The sequence below is a fragment of the Chiloscyllium plagiosum genome, unplaced genomic scaffold (assembly GCF_037043375.1).
Source record: "Chiloscyllium plagiosum isolate Xiang-an unplaced genomic scaffold, Cpla_swu_hap1 HiC_scaffold_47, whole genome shotgun sequence".
NCBI classification, from domain to species: Eukaryota; Metazoa; Chordata; class Chondrichthyes; order Orectolobiformes; family Hemiscylliidae; genus Chiloscyllium; species Chiloscyllium plagiosum.
In genome coordinates, this window is record NW_028270185.1 from 42,355,213 (window position 1) to 42,380,036 (window position 24,824).

The following is a 24,824-nucleotide window of genomic DNA, read 5'->3' on the forward strand; positions in this document are numbered from 1 at the left end:
CAATTGCAACATTTAAGAGGCATTTGGATGGGTATATGAATAGAAATGGTTTGGAGGGTGCTGGCAGGTGGGACTAGATTGGGATGCGATAACTGGACGGCGTGGACAGGTTGGACCGAAGGGCCAGTTTCCATGCTGTACATCTCTACGACTCTATGACTCTATGAACAATGCATATCATAATTGGAACCCTGTGCTCAACATCCCTCCCGGTGATCCGTCCTCACAAATATCATGGTCCCTCACATCCACAGACTGACAAAAACACACTAAACGGTCAAAGTCATCCATGCTGACCATCACGTATCACTCCGGATTACCTGAGTTGATAGAGCGTGGTGCTGGAACAGGTACAGCAGGTCAGGCAGCATTCCAGGAGCAAGGGACTCGATGTTTCAGGCACTACCCTTCTTGAACATTTGAAACGACTCCTCCCCCTCTGTCCATGATGTTTTAAAAAATTCTCAAGGTCAGGTTCGTAGGAGAGTAGTCTGACACAGAACAAACGACCAAGAGGCGAGTCTGCTAGAATATGGGCATTTTATTCCCCGCAGCGTCGCCACAACCAGGTCCAAACAACGGGTCTGGCTTATACTCACTCTACATGTTACCGGAACTGGGAGCCGTCAGTTCTCGTAGAGCGGTTGCCAACAACCCACGCTCGGCGGTTAAACGTAACCCCGGAGCAGACTCACCGAACTGGAGACTTTTCCAGCTGATATACTCTTTTCCAGATATAAACATTCATGTGAACAGCAGAGCAAGGCTAAAAAACACATTCCATTCTGGTTACATACAGATAAGAAGATTCACACGGGGAGGTGTGTAATAAGATTCACACGGGACTAAGCAACACCTCCATTCCGGTTAGATTCACACATGTATTGGGACATAATTTTTAACCGTTTCACCACATTCCACTGCTTGGCCCAATACATGTGTTACATTATGCTTAATTCAGTTCAATTCGTTTCAGTTAATTTCAGTTCAGTCAATTCAGTGTAGTTCAATTCAGCTCAGTTCAGGTCTATTCAGTTCAATTCAATTGTGTTCAATTCAGTTCCGTCCATTTCAATTCAATTTAGCTCAGTTCCATTTTGTTCCGTTCAATTTGATTCACTTCAGTTCCACTCAGTTCAGTTCAGTTCAATCCCATTCAATTCTGTTAACTCCGCTTCAGCTTTTTGGACATGCCCACATCCTCCGCTGTACCCCAGGCAAGGGGTTCTTCGGCAGGACTGGGATCCTCTCTCAAACAAACTGCCACGTACATGCCCACATCCATGCCATCCCGGGACGGTCGGGACCTCCACAGTTTGTTCTTCTGGTTTCTTAGTCTTTTTCCAAAACATTGTTCTGTATCAAAATCTCTCCTCAATTGCGATTGACCCTGCTCGACTACGCCAAATGTTTTAAAAAATTCTCAAGGTCAGGTTCGTAGGAGAGTAGTCTGACACAGAACAAACGACCAAGAGGCGAGTCTGCTAGAATATGGGCATTTTATTCCCCGCAGCGTCGCCACAACCAGGTCCAAACAACGGGTCTGGCTTATACTCACTCTACATGTTACCGGAACTGGGAGCCGTCAGTTCTCGTAGAGCGGTTGCCAACAACCCACGCTCGGCGGTTAAACGTAACCCCGGAGCAGACTCACCGAACTGGAGACTTTTCCAGCTGATATACTCTTTTCCAGATATAAACATTCATGTGAACAGCAGAGCAAGGCTAAAAAACACATTCCATTCTGGTTACATACAGATAAGAAGATTCACACGGGGAGGTGTGTAATAAGATTCACACGGGACTAAGCAACACCTCCATTCCGGTTAGATTCACACATGTATTGGGACATAATTTTTAACCGTTTCACCACAATGATCTCCTCACACAAATAAAACCTGAATCCATGCAACATTGGTCATTGTAACGGTCCTGACAAAGGGTCCTGTCCGAAAAGTTGACTCTCTTGCTCCCTAGATGCTGCTCCAGCATCTGCAGCCCCATTGTCTCCTCATCCCCAATGACCTGCACAACCCACCCATTACCCTGATGTATCTGGGCTCCCATTTGGAGCGAGCTGCCTGAGCAAAATCCACCAACACAATCCCTTTCCATCAAAGAATGGGAAACACCAGGTGTCACTGCGAGGTGGGTTGTTACAAAACCCATGTGACCGATAGCAGGCTGTGAACTACCACAGAGAGAGGGTGGTCTTCCGAAACACTTTCTAGACCAGCCAGGGCCGGTGCTCAGCCAAACTCCATCAATGTGGCCTCAGTGTAAACCCATTCTGCACAGTATAGGGAAACACACAATGCTGCACATTACTGAGGAGCCTCCGAACTGACAAACTATTCACTTTAAACTCAGTCAGTGAGGACACTATTATCTGGCAGTGGGATTTGCCTTGCCCAGTGGAAGTATAATAACTAGGTAAAAACAATAACTGCAGATGCTGGAAACCAGATTCTGGATCAGTGGTGCTGGAAAAGCACAGCAATTCAGGCAGCATCCAACGAGCAGCAGAATCAATGTTACGGGTATCGATTTTGCTGCTCGTTGGATGCTGCCAGAATTGCTGTGCTCTTCCAGCACCACTGATCCAGAAAGGAGTATAATAACTGTCAGCTGTTGGTAGAAATAAGGATGATTCAATGCAGAGGTTTATATGAGTTAAGTTATTACAAGACTTACCAGGAACACCAACGACAGCAAGGATAGTGTGGTACACTCTATCCATCCTTTCCCTGAGAAGATCCATTTCGTTTTTTGTGACACAACCTTTCCCTTCCTGCTGCTGGCAATCTGTCGGAATCGGAGAATTCTCTCGGAGATGGAGCTGACACAGTTCCAGACACTTTGTTTTATACTGTGTGGTATCTCCACTGGGAAACTGTGATTACCTCTTCAATTTTTTTAATATCGTTTTGAACAAACAAGTTATGACAACAGGTTTATTTTAATGATGTGATATCATTGAGATTTACATTGGTAATTGAATACTGGATTAATCTGATCCAATTAGTTCTGAAGTGTTCATTCCTATTTAGTTTCAAACAACAATCCTTACATTATTTCACTCACTATCAGTCCCCTCAACATCTAAATGTCTTTTGATATTCTTTTCAGCAATGACGTTCATTTTTCTGAGGCTATTCAGTCATTCAAGACCTCATTTTGTCGAGCTCCTTAAGATCTGTTCTTCTGCACACTGTTATCTCACAGCTTTCCTTGTTAATTCAGTTATATGACTGATTTTGGGAAATACTCTCTGTGAATGAGCTCTCTAATACTGAACCTGAAGCTGATACTGACCACACCAACAGCTGGAACTTACACTCGGTCACATTTTCTCAAAACAAAGACAGAAATAATCAGACCCTTCAGTCCAAAATCAGAGAATGATGACACCATCCAGAACAGAGATGGCCCTTCGCTCCATCCAGTCTGTATCTCTAAACTCACACTCAAAGCTACACAGGGCTGGAAATGGGAAGCCTTCAAGCATGAGATAACGAGAGTCCAGAGAAAGTATGGTTCTGTTAGGGTGAAAGGAAAGGCTGGTAGATGCAAGGAATTCTGAATAACTGGAGGAATTAAGGTTTTGGTCAAGTAAAAGAAGGAAGCATTTGTCAGGTAAAGACAGCAGAGATCGAGTGAATCCTCAGAACAGTACAGAGGCAATAGGAGCATACTTAATGTGGAAATCAGGATGATAAAAAGGGTACATGAGATAGCTTCGGCAAACAGGGTTAAGGATAATCCAAAGGGATTTTATGAATACATTAAGAACAAAAGGATAACTAGGGAGAGAATACAACAAAGGCTACAAAAACAAACAGAGGATAACAAAGAGAGAAATAAGGAAGGAGAGGATCAAATATGAAGGTAGGCTAGCCAGTAATATTAGAAATGATAGTAAAAGTTTATTTCAATACATAAGAAACAAATGACAGGCAAAAATAGATATTGGGCCACTTCAAACTGATGCTGGAAGCCTAGTGATGGGAGATAAGGAAATAACTGGAGAACTTAATAAGTACTTTGCGTCAGTCTTCACAGCAGAAGACATGAGTAATATCCCAACAATTAAAGGGAGTCAGGGGGCTGAGTTGAGTATGGTTGCCATTACAAAAGAGAAAGTGCTAGAAAAGCTAAAAGGTCTTAAAATTGATAAATCTCCTGGCCCCGATGGGCTACATTCTAGAGTTCTGAGGGACGTGGCTGAGGAAATTACGGAAGCGTTGGTTGAGATCTTTCAAAAGTCACTGGAGTCGGGGAAAGTCCCGGATGATTGGAAGATCGCTGTTGTAACCCCCTTGTTCAAGAAAGGATAAAGACAAAAGATGGAAAATTATAGGCCAATTAGCCTAATCTCGGTTGTTGGTAAAATTCTAGAATCCATCCTTAAGGATGAGGTTTCTAAATTCTTGGAAGAGCAGGGTCGGATTAGAACAAGTCAACATGGATTTAGCAAGGGGAGGTCGTGTCTGACAAACCTGTTGGAATTCTTTGAAGAGGTGACAAGTAGGTTAGACCGGGGATACCCAGTGGATGTGGTCTATCTAGACTTCCAAAAGGCCATTGATAAGGTGCCACACAGGAGGCTATTGAGCAAGATGAGGGCCCACGGTGTTCGAGGTGAGCTACTGGTATGGACTGACGATTGGCTGCCTGACAGAAGGCAGAGAGTTGGGATAAGAGGCTCTTTTTCGGAATGGCAGCCGGTGATAAGCGTTGTCCCACAGGGTTCAGTGTTGGGGCCGCAGCTGTTCACGTTATATATTAATGATCTGGATGAAGGGACTGGGGGCATTTTACCGAAGTTTGCCGATGATACGAAGTTAGGTGGACAGGCAGGTAGTACTGAGGAAGTGGGGAGGATGCAGAAGGATCTAGACAGTTTGGGAGTGTGGTCCAGAAAATGGCTGATGGGATTCAATGTGAGCAAATGCGAGGTCTTGTACTTTGGAAAAAAGAATACAAGCATGGTCTACTTTCTAAATGGTGAGAAAATTCATAATGCCAAAGTACAAAGGGATCTGGGAATGCTAGTCGAGGATTCTGTAAAGGTAAACATTCAGATTGAGTCCGTGATTAAGAAAACGAATGCAATGTTGTCATTTATCTCAAGAGGGTTGGAATATAAAAGCACTGTTGTGCTACTGAGACTTTATACAGCTCTGATTAGGCCCCATTTGGAGTACTGTGTCCAGTTTTGGTCCCCACACCTCAGGAAGGACATACTGGCACTGGAGTATGTCCAGGGGAGATTCACACGGATGATCCATGGAATGGTAGATCTAATATACGAGGAACGGCTGAGGATCCTGGGATTGTATTCATTGGAGTTTAGAAGAATAAGGGGAGATCTAATAGAAAATTACAAGATAATACATGGCTTGGAAAGGGTGGACGCTAGGAAATTGTTTCCGTTAGGCGAGGAGACTAGGACCCGTGGACACAGTCTTAGAATTAGAGGGGGTAAATTCAGAACAGAAATGCGGAGACATTTCTTCAGCCAGAGAGTAGTGGGCCTGTGGAATTCATTGCCACGGAGTGCAGTGGAAGCCGGGATGCTAAATGTCTTCAAGACAGAGATTGATAAATTCTTGATGTCACAAGGAATTAAGGGCTACGGGGAGAGTGCGGGTAAGTGGAGTTGAAGTGCCCATCAGCCATGATTGAATGGCGGAGTGGACTCAATGGGCCGAATGGCCTTACTTCCACTCCTATGTCTTATGGTCTTATGGTCTTAACTGATCGATCAGCAAGGCAGGCTATATGTGGAATTGTGGCGCGGTGGCTCAGTGATTAGCACTGCTGCCTCACAGCGCTAGGAACCTGGGTTCGAATCCAGCTTTGGGCAACTGTCTGTGTGGAGTTTGTGCCTTCTTCCTGTGTCTGCGTGTGTTTTCTCCAGGTGCTTTGGTTTCCTCCCACAGTCTGGAGATGTACAGGGTAGTGGAATTGGCTGTGCCAAATTGCCCATAGTGTTCAGGGATGTGTAGGTTAGGTACAATGTCAGGGGTAAATATAGGGTAGGGGAATGGGTCTGAGTGGGTTATTCTTTGGAGGTTCAGCGTGGACTTGTTGGGCCAAAGGGCCTGTTTCTACAGGGTAGGTATTCTACGAACAATGAGGGAAATCTAAATGAGTATTTTGCGTCAGTATTTACTGTGCAGAAGGACATGGAAGATACAGAATGTGGGGAAGTAGATCGTGATATTTGGAAAATGTCCATATTACTGAGGAGGAGCTGCTGGATATCTTAAAACACATAAAGGTAGATAAATCCCTTTGCTCCGATCAGGTATATTCGAGAACTCTGTGGGAAGCTATGAAAGTGATTGCTGGGCGCCTTGCTGAGAAACTTGGATCATATGTAATCACAGGTGAGGTGCCGGAAGACTGGAGGTTGATTAACGTGGTGCCACTATATTAGAATGGTGGTAAGGCAAAAACAGGGAACTAGAGAACGGTGAGCCTCATATCAATAGTAGGCACATTGTTGGAAAGAATTCTGAGGAATAAGATTCACATGTATTTGGAAAGGGAAGAACTGAAATCTGAAAAGTTAACTTGACTTTGTGTGTGGGAAGTCATGTCTCACTAACTTGATGGATTTGCCTGTGATTCTACTTTCGACAAATTGTGAACTTGCACTCCAAGGTCTGTTTGTTTGGCAACACTCCCCAGGACCTCACCGTAAGGTGGATAAATCCTGCCCTGATTTGCCTTTCTAGAATGCAGCACCTCACATTTATCTAAATTAAACTCCATCTGCCACTCCTCAGCCCATTGGCTCATCTGATCAAGATCCCATTGTACTCAAAAGGAACCTTCTTGTTTGTCCATTACACCTATAAAACAGGAGGAGAACGACAACAGACTCCCATTCCTAGACGTGACAGTTGAACGTACAGTTAACGGAGAGCTTCAAACTAACATCTACAGAAAAAACAAACAAACACAGACCAAATACATAACTTCAGAAGCAATCATCCCAACACCCACAACTGGAGCTGTATCATGACATTATTTCAATGAGATCCATCACACTGCAGCAGCCAAGAACTACAAACAGCAGAAGAAAAATATCCATACCACATTTTCAAAAAGAACGGGTACCAAATAAACACAATCTGCTGATTCCTCAGAAACAAACCCAACAAGCAGACACAACGCAATCAAAAACTATAACCACATTACTTTACATCAAAGACGTATCAGAAATGACTTCCAGATTACTCAGATCCTTTGGCGTCATGGTAGCCCACTAACCTACCAACACACTTAATCAGCGACTAATGAACCTAAAGGATCCATTAGCTACTACCAGCAAAACTAATGTCATTTACAAGACACCATGCAAGAATTGTAAAATATACTACATGGGATAAACTTGCAGGAAACTTGCCACCAGAATACATGAACACCAACTAGCCACCAAAAGACTTGACCCACTATCGCTAGTTGCCATACCTACAGACAAAGTAGGACACCACTTTGACTGGAAAAACACACGCATCCTAAGATAGACGAAATAAAGACATGCATGAGAATTCTTAGAGAACTCCATCAATAAACACATCGATTTAGATATCATTTTACCTTCCCGCGACAACAAGAACCAGAAATGACATCACCTACCTTAAGAAACCAAGATTGATACATAGAGAGGTGGGACATACCACCAGCACCTCACCAGAGACTCTCACTGATGATTGTACCTAGTCATGGTGACAAAACATCTGAAAACAAAACTTTCAGCTCAGTGAGAAAACGTAGATACTTCCCATCAACCTGTAGACAAGTCTTCTCAGAAATCGCTATAGGCTTTTATTGTTTGAGCTGGGATGTAGCGGGTGGTGTGGTGGATATGGATAGAATGAAGTTCCTGGGTTTGCAGGGTGTATGTATCCAGGGGTTATATGGTGGTTTTGGGGTGAATGGGCTCAGAGGAAATGTGGACTGGACGTGTGCTGGGTGTGCTGGGGGTTATGGGGTGAAAGGTGTGGAGCTGGAAAGTGTTGGTGGTATGGATCTGGAGGATTTGGGGATTAGGAATGGGTATGGTGCTGGTATGTAGGTGGGCAGGTGTTTATGGAGCTGGAGATGACAGAGTGGGTAACATGTAGCTGGGGTGTATGGAAATATGGGACTTGGGGTTTGAGGCTGAGGGCTATTGAGAGTTATGGGCTGTTGCAGGTACCGGGGCAGGGGGAAAATTGTGGGCTTTAGGCTGAAGTGTATTGCAGGTAATGGGGCTGGGGGATATCGGGTATTATAGGCAGCTTTAACAGGCATATGGAGCTAGAAGGGTATTGGAGGATATGGAGTGAAGGGTATGGGGCTTTTGGATCTGGAGGGTACTAAGCTGAGGAGCACGAAGTGTTATGGAACTATTTGGTCATGGATTAGGATGGTATGCAGCTGTGGTGTGTGGGGCCGGGGGAATGGGGATAGGGGTGTGACAAGTGGGGTTGAGACCTGAGGGCTATCGGGTATAGGGCTGGGAGCTATGGCTTTGGGGTATAGAGCTAGAGGAGGGTACAGGCCTGGAGAGTATGGGGCTGGGGGAGGGGCAGGAAGTGGGGGAGGTGGTGCAGTCACTTTGAATCTGGCAGGGAATGGACCTGGTTTTGGATAGACTTGAATTTGGTGTGCATGGGGAGACATGGGGAACTGAAGGGTGAGGAATGAGGTGGGGTGTAAATCAGGGGGATTGGGATTGTGGAGGGACAGTGGCTGGGGAAAATGGGTTTTGGAGGAGTAGGGGAATGAGGCTGGGTGAAATGCAGAGTAAGGGTGTGGGGGGTATGGGGGTTGTGGATCTGGGGGAACATGGGCATATGGATCGGGGAATACAGAGATATGGAGTTGGTGATATGTCAATGGAGGATTTTGGGTTAATGAAACTGAGGGTTATGGACTACGATGGTGTGTAGTTGGGGGGATGTCATTGCAGTTGTGGAGGGATGGGGATGTGTAGGACTTACGGGGCTTGGGTGCATGGGGCTGAGGATGCAGGGGTACAGGAAGAGAAACAGAGGTTATGGAGTTCTTGAATATGGATAGGGTATGAAGCTTGGGGGTATGGGAGTGTGTAGTATGCAGAAGTCTGCAGTGAATGGGGCCTGGATAACAGGATGAATGGGGTTAGGGGTTATGTGTGACCATTGGGATGAGTATGCTCTGGATGATGGAATGTCAGGGATATGAACAGAATTGAGCACCCAGTGGAGTGGACCGTAGGTTGGGGTGGTAGATTGTGGGTAATGTGACAAAGGGCTTATTAGGGATATTGGGATGAATGGGGCTTAGGGGGTATGATGGAGGTATAGAACTCATGGAAATGGAGTGGGAGTGTGAGGGCTGTACATATGGCTGGGTATAGGGTGGGGGTAGGAACGAAGCTGGAGAGTCATGGAGTCATAGAATCATACAGTCACAGAGATGTACAGCATGAAAACAGACCTTCGGTCCAACCCGTCCATGCCGACCAGATATCCCAACCCAATCTTGTCCTACCTGCCAGCACGCGGACCATATCTCTCCAAACCCTTCCTATTCATATACCCATCCAAATGCCTCTTAAATATTGCAATTGTACCAGCATCCACCACTTCCTCTGGCAGCTCATTCCATTCGCGTACCACCCTCTGCGTGAAAACGTTGCCCGTTAGATCTCTTCTATATCTTTCCACTCTCACCCTAAACCTATGCCCTCTAGTTTTGGGCTCCCCGACCCCAGGGAAAAGACTTTTCCTATTTACGCTATCCATGCCCCTCATAATATTGTAAACCTTGATAAGGTCACCCCTCAGCCTCCGATCCTCCAGGGAAAACAGCCCCAGCCTGTTCAGCCTCTCCCTATAACTCAAATCCTCCAACCCCGGCAACATCCTTGGAATTCTTTTCTGAACCCTTTCAAGTTTCACAGCATCTTTGCGATAGGAAGGAGAGCAGAATTGCACTATTCCAACAGTGGCCCAATCAATGTTCTCTACTGCCGCAACATGACCTCCCAACTCCTGTACTCAATACTCTGACCAATAAAGGAAAGCATACCAAACGCTTTCTTCACAATCCTATCTACCTGCGACTCCACTTTCAAGGAGCTATGAACCTGCACTCCAAGGTCTCTTTGTTTAGCAACACTCCCTAGGACTTTACCATTAAGTCTATAAGTCCTGCTAAGATTTGCTTTCCCAAAATGCACCTCGCATTTATCTGAATTAAACTCCATCTGCCACTTCTCAGGACATTGGGCCATCTGGTCCAGATCCTATTTTAATCTGAGGTAACCCTCTTCACTGTCCACTACACCTCCAATTTTGGTGTCATCTGCAAAGTTACTAACTGTACCTCTTATGCTCGCATCCATATCATTTATGTAAATGACAAAAAGTAGAGGACCATTCCACTGGTCACAGGCCTCCAGTCTGAAAAACAACCCTCCACCAACACCCTCTGTCTTCTATCTTTGAGCCAGTTCTGTATCCAAATGGCTAGTTCTTCCTGTATTCCATGAGATCTAACCTTGCTAATCGGTCTCCCATTGGGGAACCTTGTCTAACGCCTTACTGAATTCCATATAGATCACATCTACTGCTCTGACTTCTTCAATCTTCTTTGTTACTTCTTCAAAAAACTCAATCAAGTTTGTGAGACATGATTTCCCACACAGAAAGCCATGTTGACTATCCCTAATTAGTACTTGCCTTTCCAAGTACATGTACATCCTGTCTCTCAGGATTCCCTCCAACAACTTGCCCACCACCGACATCAGGCTCATAGGTCTATAGTTCCCTGGCTTGACTTTACCACCCTTCTTAAACAGTGGCACCACATTTGCCAACTACACCTGTGACTATCGATGATACAAATATCTCAGCAAGAGGCCCAGCAATCACTTCTCTAGCTTCCCACAGAGTTCTCGGGTACAACTGATGAGGTCCCAGGGATTTATCCACCTTTAATCATTTCAAGACATCCAGCACTTCCTCCTCCCTAATCTGGACATTTTGCAAGATGTCACCATCTATTTCCTTAGAGTCTATATCGTTCATATGCTTTTCCACTGTAAATACTGATGCAAAATATTCATTTAATATATCCCCCATTTTCTGCGGCTCCACACAAAGACGGCTTTGCTGATCTTTGAGGGGTGCAATTCTCTCCCTAGTTACTCTTTTGTCCTTAATATATTTGTAAAGACCCTTTGGATTCTCCTTAATTCTATTTGCCAACGCTATCTCATGTCCCCATTTTGCCCTCCTGATTTCCCTCTTAAGTATGCTCCTACTTACTTTATACTCGTCTAAGGATTCACTCGATCTATCCTGTCTATACCTGACATGTGCTTCCCTCTTTTTCTTAACCAAACCCTCAATTTCTTTAGTCATCCAGCATTCCCATACCTACCAGCCTTTCCTTTCACCCTGACAGGAATATACTTTCCCTGGATTCTTGTTATCTCATTTCTGAAGGCTTTCCATTTTCCAGCCGTCCCTTTACCTGCGAATATCTGCCTCCAATCAGCTCTTGTATGTTCTTGCCTAATACCGTCAAAGTTGGCCTTTCTCCAATTTAGAACTTCAACTTTTAGATCTGGTGTATCCTTTTCCATCACTATTTTAAAATGAATAGAATTATGGTCACTGGATCCAAAGTGCTCCCCCACTGACACCTCAGTCACCTGCCCTGCCTTATTTCCCAAGAGTAGGTCAAATCTGGCACCTTCTCTAGTAGGTACATCCACATTCCTATCAGAAAGATATTGTGAAATTTGAAAGGGTTCAGAAAAGTTTTACAAGGGTGTTGCCAGGGTTGGAGGATCTGAGCGATAGGGAGAGGCTGAACAGGCTGGGGTTGTTTTCCCTGGAGCGTTGGAGGCTGAGGGGTGACCTTATAGAAGTTTACAAAATTATGAGGGACATGAATAGGATAAATAGACAAAGTCTTTTCCCTGGGGTCGGGGAGTCCAGAATTAGAAGGCAAATGTTTAGGATGAGAGGGGAAAGATATAAAAGAGACGTAAGGGGCAACCTTTTCACGCAGAGGGTGTTACGTGTATGGACTGAGCTGCCAGAGGAAGTGGGGGAGGCTGGTAGAATTGCAACATTTAAGAGGCATTTCGATGGGTATATGAATAGGAAGGGTTTGGAGGGATATGGGCTGGGTGCTGGCAAGTGGGACTAGATTGGGTTGGGATATCTGGTCGGCATGGATGGGTTGGACCGAAGGGTCTGTTTCCATGCTGTACATCTCTATGACTCTATGACATACTGAATCAGAAAATTGTCTTGTACACACTTAAGAAATTCTTCTCCATCTAAACTTTTAACACAATGGCAGTCCCAGTTGATATTTGGAAAATTAATATCCCCTACCCTAACTACCTTATTATTCTTACAGATAGCTGATATCTCATTACAAGTTTGCTTCTCAGTTTCCCTCTGACTATTAGAGGGTCTATAATACAATCCCAATAAGGTGATCATCACTTTCTTATTTCTCAGTTCCACCCAAATAACGTCCCTGGATGTATTTCCGGGAATATCCTCCCTCATTACAGCTGTAATCCATCCCTTATCAAAAATGCCACTCCCCCTCCTCTCTTGCCTCCCTTTCTATCCTTCCTGTAGCATCTGTATCCTGGAACATTAAGCTACCAGTCCTGCCCATCCCTGAGCCATGTTTCTGCAATTGCTATGATATCCCAGTCCCATGTTCCTAACCATGCCTGAGTTCATCTGCCTTCCCTGTTAGGCCCCTTGCATTGAAATAAATGCAATTTAATTTATAAGTTATACCTTGGCCCTGACTGTTTCACTCACTTCTGTTCTCAACTGTACCAGTCTCAGACTGATCTCTTTCCTCACTATCTCCCTGGGTCCCACCCCCACCCCCACCCCCACCTGACAAGTTTAAATGAGGGACTTGTCTGGGTTTATCAATCTAGTGTGTTCTGGGGTTCTGTGGAACTGAGAATTATTGAAAAATGTTGTATGTAACTACAGGAGTAATGAGAGTTATGGGGCTTGGAGTATTTTGAGGAATTGGATGAGGTAAGTGGAAATCTGGGGCTCGGCGTATGAGGATGAGGGAAAAGGGAATATGCAGAGAGAGGTGTATGGGCTGGAGATTTGGGGTATATGGGTGTTTATGGAGCCGGTGTTATTGGATGAGGTGAATGGGGCAGAGCTGGCCCATGGTGATGGATTGGGGGTATGGGGTAGGTTGGTTTGCGGTGGGATGGGTGGAGGGTGATAGTGTTGAGGGGGTGTAACAGGGTGAGAGACGTGAATATAATAGAGAACCTGGAAGCTTGATGTAAGTGAGGAGTGAATGTGAGTGGGAGTATGTGAGTAATTGCTCTGGAGAGAGTGCGAAAATAATACTCTAGAATATTGCCAGGGCTGGAGAATTGTAGCTCCAAGGAGATGTTTGAGAGGTTCGGGTTGTTTTCCTTGGAATAGGGAAGGCTGAAGGATGACCTGGTTGAGGTATACGAAGCTGTGAGGAGTACAGGTAGCATAGACAGGAGTCAATGGGTCTCCAGGCCCTTTTAAACTCATTCACAGGATGTGGACATCATTAGTTCGGCCAAGATTTATTGTTCATCGCTAATTGCTATGTTCCTGGAGGGATGGAAAAATGCAGGCCATTGCCTGTAAATGTTTTCCACCAGTAACGTATCCTTCTTTTCTTGAACAGAAATGGAACATTTGCAAATCAACGGTTATCTGTCACCACTCTGATGTGGGAGGAGAATTACCACCCAGCCTTTCTTCAAATAATACAGGAAGCACCTCATCCCAACAGCTGGCCTTTCAGTTTTGAAAGTTGCTAACTTTTTAATTACAAGCCCTCTCTAGTTTCATTCTATTCTGTATCACTACTGCCTCCTCCTCGACTGATTCATCAGAATCATTCTCTTCTCAAATGAATTGTTGTCGCATTCTCATTTAGTATCTCAGCCATGTTCTCAGTCTCCATATGACACTCTCTAGCCTATTCCCACCATTTTCCATAATTGCCCTTTTACTGTTTATAGACGTTGTCGCTGTGGGTATGTTCCCCAAACTGGGAAGTTGATTTGCAGACATTTTCTTCCTGTTCTCGTGACATCCGCAGTGCTTTGGTGCTTCCTGTGAGGTGCTGCTGTACTGTGTCTTCTGGAATTGATTTGCTTTTGATTTTGATTTGCTTCCAGTTGCTGGTTGTTTGTTGAAGTGGTCAGTGCACTGGGGCTGATGGATGAGTGCCATGCCTCTGGAAATACTCTGACTGTCCACTGTTTACCCAGTCCTATCATCATTGTGTTGTGGTCCATCAGTGAGTATGGCTACCAGGGTCAGCTGGTCATGGCGGTTCGTGGCGAATTGGTGTTCATGGATGTAGATTGCTAGTTGCCTGCCTGTCTGTCCTATACAGTGTTTTGAGCGGTCTTTGCATGGAATCTTGTAAACTAAGTTTATCTTGCACATGACGGAGATTGGGTCTTTTGTTCTGATGAGTTGTTGTCCAGGTTGTCGGTTTATGGGCTGTCATGAATCCGAGTGGTCAGAACAGTCTGCCTGTTCGTTCCGAGACATTATTTATGTAAGCTAGTATGGCTAGTGTGTTGGGTCGTGGCATGCCCTTGTCGTGTTATTGGTCTGCTAGGCACCTGCGGATGACGTTGTGGGGATATCCGTTCTTGGCAAAGACTTTGTAGAGGTCATCAGAAGAAAAGACCCCATCCCCATCATATGCAAGACAAACGTAGTTTATAAGATTCCCTGCAAAGACCACATGAAACACTGTATGGAACAAACAGGCAGACAACTCACAATCTGTATCCATGAATACCAACTCACCACTAACCGCCACAACCAGCAGTCCCTGGTAGCCATACATACAGATGACAATGACCACAAATTCAACTCGGACAACATAACAATAACAGGACAGGTTAAACAGAGGTGAGTCAGAGAATTTCTACAGGCATGGCACTCATTCATGGACTCCATCAATAAACACACTGAGCTAGACCCAGTATATAGGGTGGCACGGTACCTCAGTGGATAGCACTGCTGCCTCACAGCATCAGTGTCCCAGGTTCGATTCTCAGCCTTGGGTGACTGTCTGTGTTGAGTTTTGCACATTCTCCCCGTGTCTGCATGGGTTTCCTCCGGGTTCTCCAGTTTCCTCCCACAGTCCAAAGATGTGCAGGTCAGGTGAATTGGCCATACTAAATTGCCCGTAGCGTCAGGTGCATGAAATAGGTCTGGGTGGGTTACTTTTCAGAGGGTCGGTGTGGACTTTTTGGGCCGAGGGGCCTGTTTCCACACTGTAGGGAATCTAATCTAATCTATACCACCCACTGCAATGATCAACCAGAACCAGCAACGGGAAGCAGCAGGAATGAAACCAAATACATTCCAGAAGACACATGATGTGGTTGAAGGAAAGATGGGACTGGCAGCTCAACATTCCCAGGGATTGAACTTGCCGTGACAATAGGGGAATGTAAGAGAAGTGGAGCATTACATTAATGATAAAGGAAACCATCAAAGTTGTAATGAGGGAGAATGTCCAAGAAGGATCATTGAATGATGCCATTTGGAGAGAGTTTAGAAATTTAAAGAAAGGATGGTTACCTTGCTGGGATTATACTGAAGGCCTCCCAAACACCAGAGTGAGATAAATGAGCAGATATGGAGACAGAAAGGTGTGAGAGAAACAGGGTTATAGTTTTAGGGAATTTCAAATTTGCTAACATTAACTGGGATGGAATTTTGAAAATTCATTCAGTAGAGCTTTTTGTATCAACGGATAGATCGCCGACTAGATATGGGACAGTCCTGAACCTGAGGCAAGGGGATGAAGCTGATAAAATGGTCAAGTTTCAGTGGGTGAGAATTTTGGGGGTTACAGACCATAATTCTGTAAGTTTTACTGTCATTTTGGAGAGAGGTAAGGATAGAAGTTAAAAGTCTAAATTGGGGGACGGTCAAGTTAAATATCATTAGGTAGGATTCAGCAAACACAGACTGTAAACACAAAAGCAGTTACTTCCAGATGAGTCTCCATTTGAAAAGTGGGGATCTTTGAAAGCTGATATAGTAAGGATTGAGGGCCAGTATGCTTCTCTCAGAGCGAAAGGCAAGGGCAGTAAGTTCAGAGAATTCTGGATGTCAAGGGCTAAGTTTTCCTTAAGAAAGGAATTAGGGGGGGCAAAGATGGATCACAAATGTGGCCAGGTGGCCAGCAGCAGTAATAGCTTTGAGGCTGATTAAAAGCTACAATCAAGCATGCTGGGAATTTTATTGAGGCTACTTCAAACTATGACCTTAGTGTCATGCATTGATGAAATAAAACCAATGTCATGGTAGTTTGGCACCATGACAGACTGGCATATAGTACCTTACATGAAGCATGGCTGTGTAACACTTGGGAGTTTTTTTCCAACCAATAAAACTCCATTGGCTGGGATTGAACCATGTGATCTGCTTTCTGTCAATTAATTGGCTGAGTGCCAAAGGAGTGTTTTTGGGAGGAGATAAAAGTTTGAGATAAAATTTAGCAGAACAAAGAATTTTGCAGGAGGAGTATTTGCAATGTGTCCTTCAGAGAAGATGAAGGACCATGAGGAAAGATCTATACTGAAAGCAAAGTTCTCAGTTTTTACTATATCTGGTTTTAAATACCTTCCAGCAGTTTCCCTGTGGTATGTTAAGCCAACCAGCTTGTGCTTCCTGCTTTCTGTCTCCCTTTTTTAATGCAGGGCTTCCACCCGCTACCTTCCAATACACTGGGGCTGAACCATGAATCACCAGGAACAGCAACAGTTTCAAGAATGGGATAGTAAAGCTCTTTCTCTTGCTGGTTAGCCCTATTCTCCATCAGAGGGGGCAATTTCTTCAGGAGCTGACAGATTCTGACTGGTGTATGACCAAGGCTTTGGAAGTCAGTCTATTTTTTGCAAAGTTAAAAATCACACAACACCAGGTTATAGTCCAACAGGTTTAATTGAAAGCAAACTAGCTTTCGGAGCAACACTCCTTCATCAGGTGATTGATGGAGGAGCGTCGCTCCGAAAGCTAGTGTGCTTCCAATCAAACCTGTTGGACTATAACCTGGTGTTGTGTGATTTTTAACTTTGTGCACCCCAGTCCAACACCGGCATCTCCAAATCATATATTTTTGCAGACATCTTAGTTCGGAAACTAAGATGGTGGTGGAAAATTGCAACCGTAAAATTTTTACTGTCGTCATGTATTCCTATACTTGACAATAAAAGCTAAATATAGTCCTAATTTTAACATCAAGCTTCTCAGATGTCAATTCAGTTAACTAAACACTTATATTGTTTACAGTCATTTAACAAGTATTGTTGGTTTTGTATACATCAGATTGAAATCTTTACCTGGCAATGATATTAGATTATTAATTAAGACAATAGTTCCACCTAGAAAGTGAAGGTTTGAAGTGCTGGCAGTGAGCCAGTCCCCACAGGATAGGTGATGGGAACTCTTTTTTTTTTCAGACAAATCACCCTGAGCCTGCTCTTGACCCAGGTCTCATTCCCCATGTCCTTCAGATCAGTTCTTTTGATATCATACCCTTACACTAACAGTCATCAAACATTGTCAGTTTGGATGTGAAACTGCTCACTCTAGGAGTTACTGTGCACTTCTGATACTTGTGTTAACCCACAATTACATCAGAGATAATGATAATTCTGCTAATACAATTACACCTTCAATGTTGGTTACAGAGTACACTCTCATTACAATGACAGTAACTGATTTGCTGCACAGTTGACATGGGCACTATGCTTTATTCCTCTAGAACTCAAACACTGACCAGTCAGGGATCCCGAGAGGTATATGTGCTTCTGAGACATAAGGACTGACAAAATATTAGGATTATTATTCAGGATTAAAGGAAGTTACATCTACTTTTAGCAGTGGGGATTTTATGACCTGCTACATGGACTAACCACTACCTGATAATGCTGTCTGAAAATGCTTCACAGTTCAGAAGCTTCTCTAAGAAAATTCAGCCAGCACTGCTCTCTACTCATCATGGTTAAAATGTGATTGAACTGAGCATTTGGGAATTTGCCTAATTCCCTTGTAGCAATAGTTATACCCCTTCCTGTCCAAACACACACACACACACAAAATCCACTGAACGTGTCTACCAAATATTTTGCACACCCAACAATTTTATTTATATATTTTTGCAAGCTCTCTTAATCTTGTTCGTGAAAATGTTTCATCAGTTAATTAAAGGGGCTTAAACTTCGATGGCTGGGTCAGAGTTGTGGGCGGCACGGTAGCAAAGTGGCACAGTGGTTAGCACTGCTGCCTCACAGCGCCTGAGACCCAGGTTCAATTCCCGCCTCAGGCGACTGACTGTGTGGAGTTTGCACGTTCTCCCCGTGTCTGCGTGGGTTTCCTCCGGATGCTCCGGTTTCCTCCCACAGTCCAAAAATGTGCAGGTCAGGTGAATTGGCCATGTTAAATTGCCCGTAGTGTTAGGTAAGGGGTAAATGTAGGGGTATGGGTGGGTTGCGCTTCAGCGGGTCGGTGTGGACTTGTTGGGCCGAAGGGCCTGTTTCCACACTGTAATCGAATCTAATCTAATCTAAAAAAATTTACTGCCCTTGAGCATGTGATGGTCGCTCCTTTCTTGTACCACTGCAGTCCTGATGGTGTCGGAACAATTGGTCGGGGATGTGGAGGGGAAGGAGTAGAGGGAATTTCCAGGATATTAACAGAGAGACATTGAAGGAAATGCCGGAATTCAAGAGGACTGTTTTCTCTGAGAGAAAGACAACAGATGGTGAGTTTAACTTTAGGATCACATCATCTCTCTACATCTCACACACCAGCTGTCCCGCCAACTGTGTTAACTGACCCAGTACAGCAGTGGTTCCAGGACGGCCAGCTCATGATGTAGTGTGACACAGGTTTAATCCCCATACTAGGTAAAAACAATGAATGCAGATGCTGGAAACCAGATTCTGGATTATAGTGGTGCTGGAAAATCACAGCAGTTCAGGCGGCATCCGAGGAGCAGTAAAATCAACGTTACAGGCAAAATCCCTTCATCAGGAATAGAGGCAGAGAGCCTGCAGGGTGGAGAGATAAATGAGAGGAGGGTGGGGGTGGGGAGAAAGTAGCATAGAGTACAATAGATGAATAGGGGTGGGGGTGGGGAGAAAGTAGCATAGAGTACAATAGATGAATAGGGGTGGGGGTGGGGATGGAGGTGATAGGTCAGAGAGGATGGTGGAGTGGATAGGTGGAAAGGAAGATAGGCAGGTAGGACAAGTCATGGGGACAGTGCTGAGCTGGAAGTTTGGAACTGGGGTGAGGTGAGGGAAGGGGAAATGAGGAAACTGGTGAAGTCCACATTGATGCCCTGGGGTTGAAGTGTTCTGAGGTGGAAGATGAGGCGTTCTTCATCCAGCATCGGGTGGCGAGGGAGCGGCGGTGAAGGAGGGCAGGACCTCCATGTCCTCGGCTGAGTGGGAGAGGGAGTTGAAATGTAGGGCCACAGGGCGGTGGGGTTGATTGGTGCGGGTGTCCCGGAGATGTTCCCTAAAGTGCTCTGTTAGGAGGGAATCCAGTCTTACCAATGTAGAGGAGACCGCATCGGGAGCAACGGGTGCAATAAATGATATTGGTGGATTTGCAAGTAAAACTTTGATGGATGTGGAAGGCTCCTTTGTGGGACCTAGGATAGAGGTGAGGGAGGAGGACTGGGCGCAGGTTTTGCAATTCCTGCGGTGGCAGGGGAAGGTGCCAGGATGGGAGGGTGGGATGAAGGGGGGCGTGGACCTGACCAGGTAGTCATGGAGGGAATGGTCTTTGAGCAAGGTGGAAAGGGGTGGGGAGGGAAATATATCCCTGGTGGTGGGGTCCGTTTGGAGGTGGCGGAAATGTCGGCGGATGATTTGGTTTATGCGAAGGTTGGTAGGGTGGAAGGTGAGCACCAGGGGCATTCTGTCCTTGTTATGGTTGGAGGGGTGGGTCTGAGGGTGGAGGTGTGGGATGTGGACGAGATGCGTTGGAGGGCATCTTTAACCACGTGGGAAGGGAAATTGCGGTTTCTAAAGAAGGAGACCATCTGGTGTGTTCTGTGGTGGAACTGGTCCTCCTGGGAGCAGATATGGTGGAGGTGGAGGAATAGGGAATACAGGGATGGCATTTTTGCAGGAGGTAGGGTGGGAAGAGGTGTAATCCAGGTAGCTGTGGGAGTTGGTGGGTTTGTAAAAAGTTTTGGTGTCAAGTCGGTCATCATTAATGGAGATGGAGAGGTCCAGGAAGGGGAGGGAGGTGTCAGAGATGGTCCAGGTAAACTTAAGGTCAGGGTGGAATGTGTTGGTGAAGTTGATGAATTGCTCAACCTCCTCGCGGGAGAATGAGGTGACGCCAATGCAGTTATCAATGTAGCGGAGGAAGAGGTGGGGAGTGGTGCCAGTATAACTGCAGAATATGGACTGTTCTACGTAGCCAACAAAGTGACAGGCATAGCTGGGGCCCATACGGGTGCCCATGGCTACGCCTTTGGTCTGGAGGAAATGGGAGGATTCGAAGGAGAAATTGTTAAGGGTGAGGACCAGTTCGGCCAAACGAATGAGAGTGTCGATGGAAGGGTACTGTTGGGGACGTTGGGAGAGGAAGAAACGGAGGGCTTGGAGGCCCTGGTCATGGCGGATGGAGCTGTAGAGGGACTGGATATACATGGTGAAGATGAGGCATTGGGAGCCGGGGAAACGGAAGTTTTGTTAGGAGGTGGAGGGCATGGGTGGTATCTCGAACGCATGTGGGGAGTTCCTGCACTAGGGGGAAATAGGACAGTGTCGAGGTAGGTAGAGATGAGTTCTGTGGGGCTGGACAATGGGTCGGCCAGGATGGTCAGGCTTGTGGATCTTGGGAAGGAGGTAGAACCGGCAGTGTGGGGTTCCTGGACTGTGAGGTTAGAAGCTGTGGGTGGGAGATCTCCTGAGGTGATGAGGTTCTGTATGGTCTGGGAGATGATGGTTTGGTGATGGGGAGGGGTCATGGTCGAGAGGGCGGTAGGAAGAGGTGTCTTCGAGTTGGCGTCTGGCTTCAGCGGTGTAGACGTCAGTGAGCCAGACTACCACTGTACCCCCTTTATCTGCTGGCTTGATGGTGAGGTCGGGATTGGAGCAGAGGGAGCAGAGGGAAACGCGTTCTGAGGATGAGAGGTTGGAGTGGGGAAGTGTGGTAGACAGGTTGAGGCGGTTAATGTCCCGGCGGCAGTTGGAAATGAAGAGGTCGAGGGCAGGTAATAGGCCAGCGCGGGGTGTCCGGGTGGATGGAGTGTGTTGGAAGTGGGTGAAGGGGTCCTCAGAAAGTGGACGGGAGTCCTGATTGTAAAAGTAAGCTCGGAGGCAGAGGCGGCGGAAGAATTGTTCGACGTCATGGCGTATATTAATTTAATTGATGCATGGGCGGAGGGGGATGAAGGTGAGTCTTTTGCTGAGGACTGATCGTTCGTCCTCAGTGAGGGGGATGTCTGGAAGGATGGTGAAAACTCGGCAGGGCTAGGTGCTGGGACCCGGTGTGGGTGTGAAGCTGGGAGTGGGGGCGGAGCCTGTAACTGGAGTAGGTGTGGTGTGGGGGGAATGGAGTCATGAGCAGGGGTGGTGTTCCCCTCAGAATTCTGGGAGGTGGGGATGGTGACAATGGGATCTGTGGGGGGGCGTGTCAGCAGAATGCAGGTGAGTGGCGTTCGTGGGTGCGGAAGTGGTGGCGACCACGGCAATGGGGAAGTCACTGAGTGTGTGACATCAGCGATGATGTGAGGGGCAGAAGTGAACCACGGCAGTAGGGGGTGTGCTGAGATCACCACGAAGCTCCCATTTTCTCAACATCACCTGCGGCATGGTGACCCTCAGGTTAAACCCTTGACCAGTCTTGCCTTGGCAATGAGAGAGCAACCCTATAGTTTTCTGGGACTATGGTGACTATATCTATGCAAGTCAGGATGGTGAGTGCCTTGAAAGGCAACATGCAGGTGGTGGTGTTCCTTTGCATCTAGTGCCTTTGACTTTAGGATAGTATTGGTCATGGATTTAGAGGATGCTGTCTTTGGAGCACTGGTTAATTTCTGTAGTACATCTTGTCAATGATACATAATGGTGCTACAGAACATCGGTGGTGGATAGACAGCATGTTTGTAGGTGCCAATCAAACTGGCTAATTGTGGTTAAACAGAAAGTCGAGCTTTTTCAGATCAGGCATGGTGCAACTGTGAAAAGAGAAAAAGAAAGAACGTTTATCTTCCAACACAAATCCTCTTCCAAACTGTTCTGAAGAAGAGTTATACTGGATTCAAAAGATTAACTTTGTATTCTCTCTCCACAGATGCTGTCAGGCTTGTTGAAATTCTCCAATACTTTCTGCTTTAATTTCAGATTTCAGGTCTGTACAGCATTGTGCTTTGATACGCCTGCTTTGTCATGGTGTCATCCCTTTTTTGAGTTTATTGGAGTTACATTCATTCAGGCAAGTGGAGAGTGTTCTGTCACCATTCTGATGTGTGCCTTGTAGATAGTGGGGAGGCTTTCAGAGTCATGCAATGGAGTACTCACTGGTACACTCTTGCCCTCCAACGTGGTCTTGTAGACACGTATATCATGAATTCAGTTCAGTTTTTGGCTCAATGGTAATTCTTAAATGTTGATCATAGGGGATTCAGCATTGGCAAAGCCATTGAATGTCAACAGGTGTTATTTGGGTGATCTCTTACTGCGGGTAATAATTGCTTCTTGTTTGTGTGGTGTGAAGGTTAATTGTCACTTGTCAGCCCAGGCCTGGAAGTTGCCAGGATCTTGCTGCAGAGCCACATGGAGGGCTTCAGTATCTGAGGAGGGAAGAAAGCTGCTGAACATTGTGCAAGTATTGGCGAACCCTTGAATTAATGACATTCAGACTGAGGGAAAGTCAGTTATACAGTCACTAAAGATCTTGAGGACTTCCTGCTGTGAGGGCCTGGAGCTTAGATGGCTGACCTCCACCAACCGCACCAATTTCAATGAGATTGGAGTCACATGTAACCCAGACCATTGACTGTAATATTAATTTGTCTCTATTCGGTTTTGAGAAAATGGCAATACAGTCAGACAAAGGGGCGGCTACATTAACATAAATTCATTGTGAACAATTGTAGACCATCCAGTTTGATTCTGATGAAGCTGGGTTAATAGATTTGCTCAGTAAGATATTTGAAGTAAAAATGGATGAGCAGAGGAATTATTTTCCCATGCAAAGGAAGGTACTAAGTAGAAATGGAGCAGAATGGTTTACATGTGTGTGAGGTAAACATGGTTTGTGTATTTGTCTATGTATATATGCACACACATGTACACATCTGTGTGTATGTGTGTAAATACCTAAGATATTCTTCCACATTATGAGTATTTCATTAAGAACTTGATCTTTCACTTAGTCTTAAAGGACTTTGCAACGTTATTATCTATAAAATTGGAATTTGGAAACTCGGGTTGAGGGAACCCCTTTAACCTGACCTCCGTAAGGATGGGAACAGCATTGGGAAGGAGAATTACATAAAGCAGAACACCAACCTCCCTCTCAGTCTCTCTGAAGTGAGTTCGAGTTGATGTGAGCAGGGATTGTAGGTTTGAGAGCTACAAAGTGGACCAATCCTGAAATCTGGAGGAATTGTAACCAAGGAGACGAGAGAGGAAATTACAGGGACTCTGACTCCAACCTTTAAATCCTCTCTAGACTCAGTGGAGGAGTCAGAGGACTGCAGGACAGCTGATGTGTTCCCACTTTTCAAGAAGGGTGCTAGAGACAGACCAGGGAGTGTCGCATCAGTGTTAGGGAAACAGTAGAAGAAAATTCCAAAGGAGAGTATTAATCTCCATTTGGAGAGGTAAGGTTGGATCACGGAGAGACAGCACAGCTTTGTCAGAGGGAGGTCATGCCGAATAAATCTGGTGGAGTTTATTGAGGAGGTGAGTAGGTGCAATAAATGTAGTTCATGTGGATTTCTGTAAAGCCTTTGACAAGATTCCAGAAAGAGTAATAGAGATATACAGCACGGAAGCAGACCCTTCACATGGGAGATTGAGAACCAAGTTAAAGACACATGGCATCCAGAGTAACTTGGCAAGTTGGCTCCAAAACTGGCTCAGAGAAGGCAGAGGATGTTGGTAAAAGTCCACTTGTATAAGGCGTGTACCACAGGGATCAGTGCCAGGCCCCTTATTATTTCTGATATTGATAAATGGTATTGATTGTGTTTGTGTGTGCATGTGCGTGTTGGGACTAGGAGATGAGAGGTCCAGGTGTCAATTTGGGATGATCGGTAAGTTTGTGGATGACAGCAATATTAACTGGGTGGATGGCAGTGAGGAAAATAGTTTGATGTTAAAGATAGATGTTAATAGATTGGTAAGATGGGCAGATCAGTGGCAGATGAAATGTAACCAATTAAAAATAAATAGATAAATGTGAAGTGATACACATTGTCAGAAGTTATAAGACAAGGCAGCACTCAATCTATGGTAGGACTCTCGGAAGCTAAGAGGAACAGAAAGATCTTGAAGTGATTGTTAACAGATTCCTGAAGGCACAGGTCAATAGGGGAGTTCAGAAGGCATTGAGGTCACATGCCTTTCCTAATCGAGTTATCTATTATAAGAGCAGGAAGGTCCTCTGGAAGGAGCTGTACATGAGTCATACAGTCATGGAAACAGGCCCTTTGGCCCAATGTGCCCATGCCACTCAGTTTTCACAGTTAAACTCTTCCCATTTGCC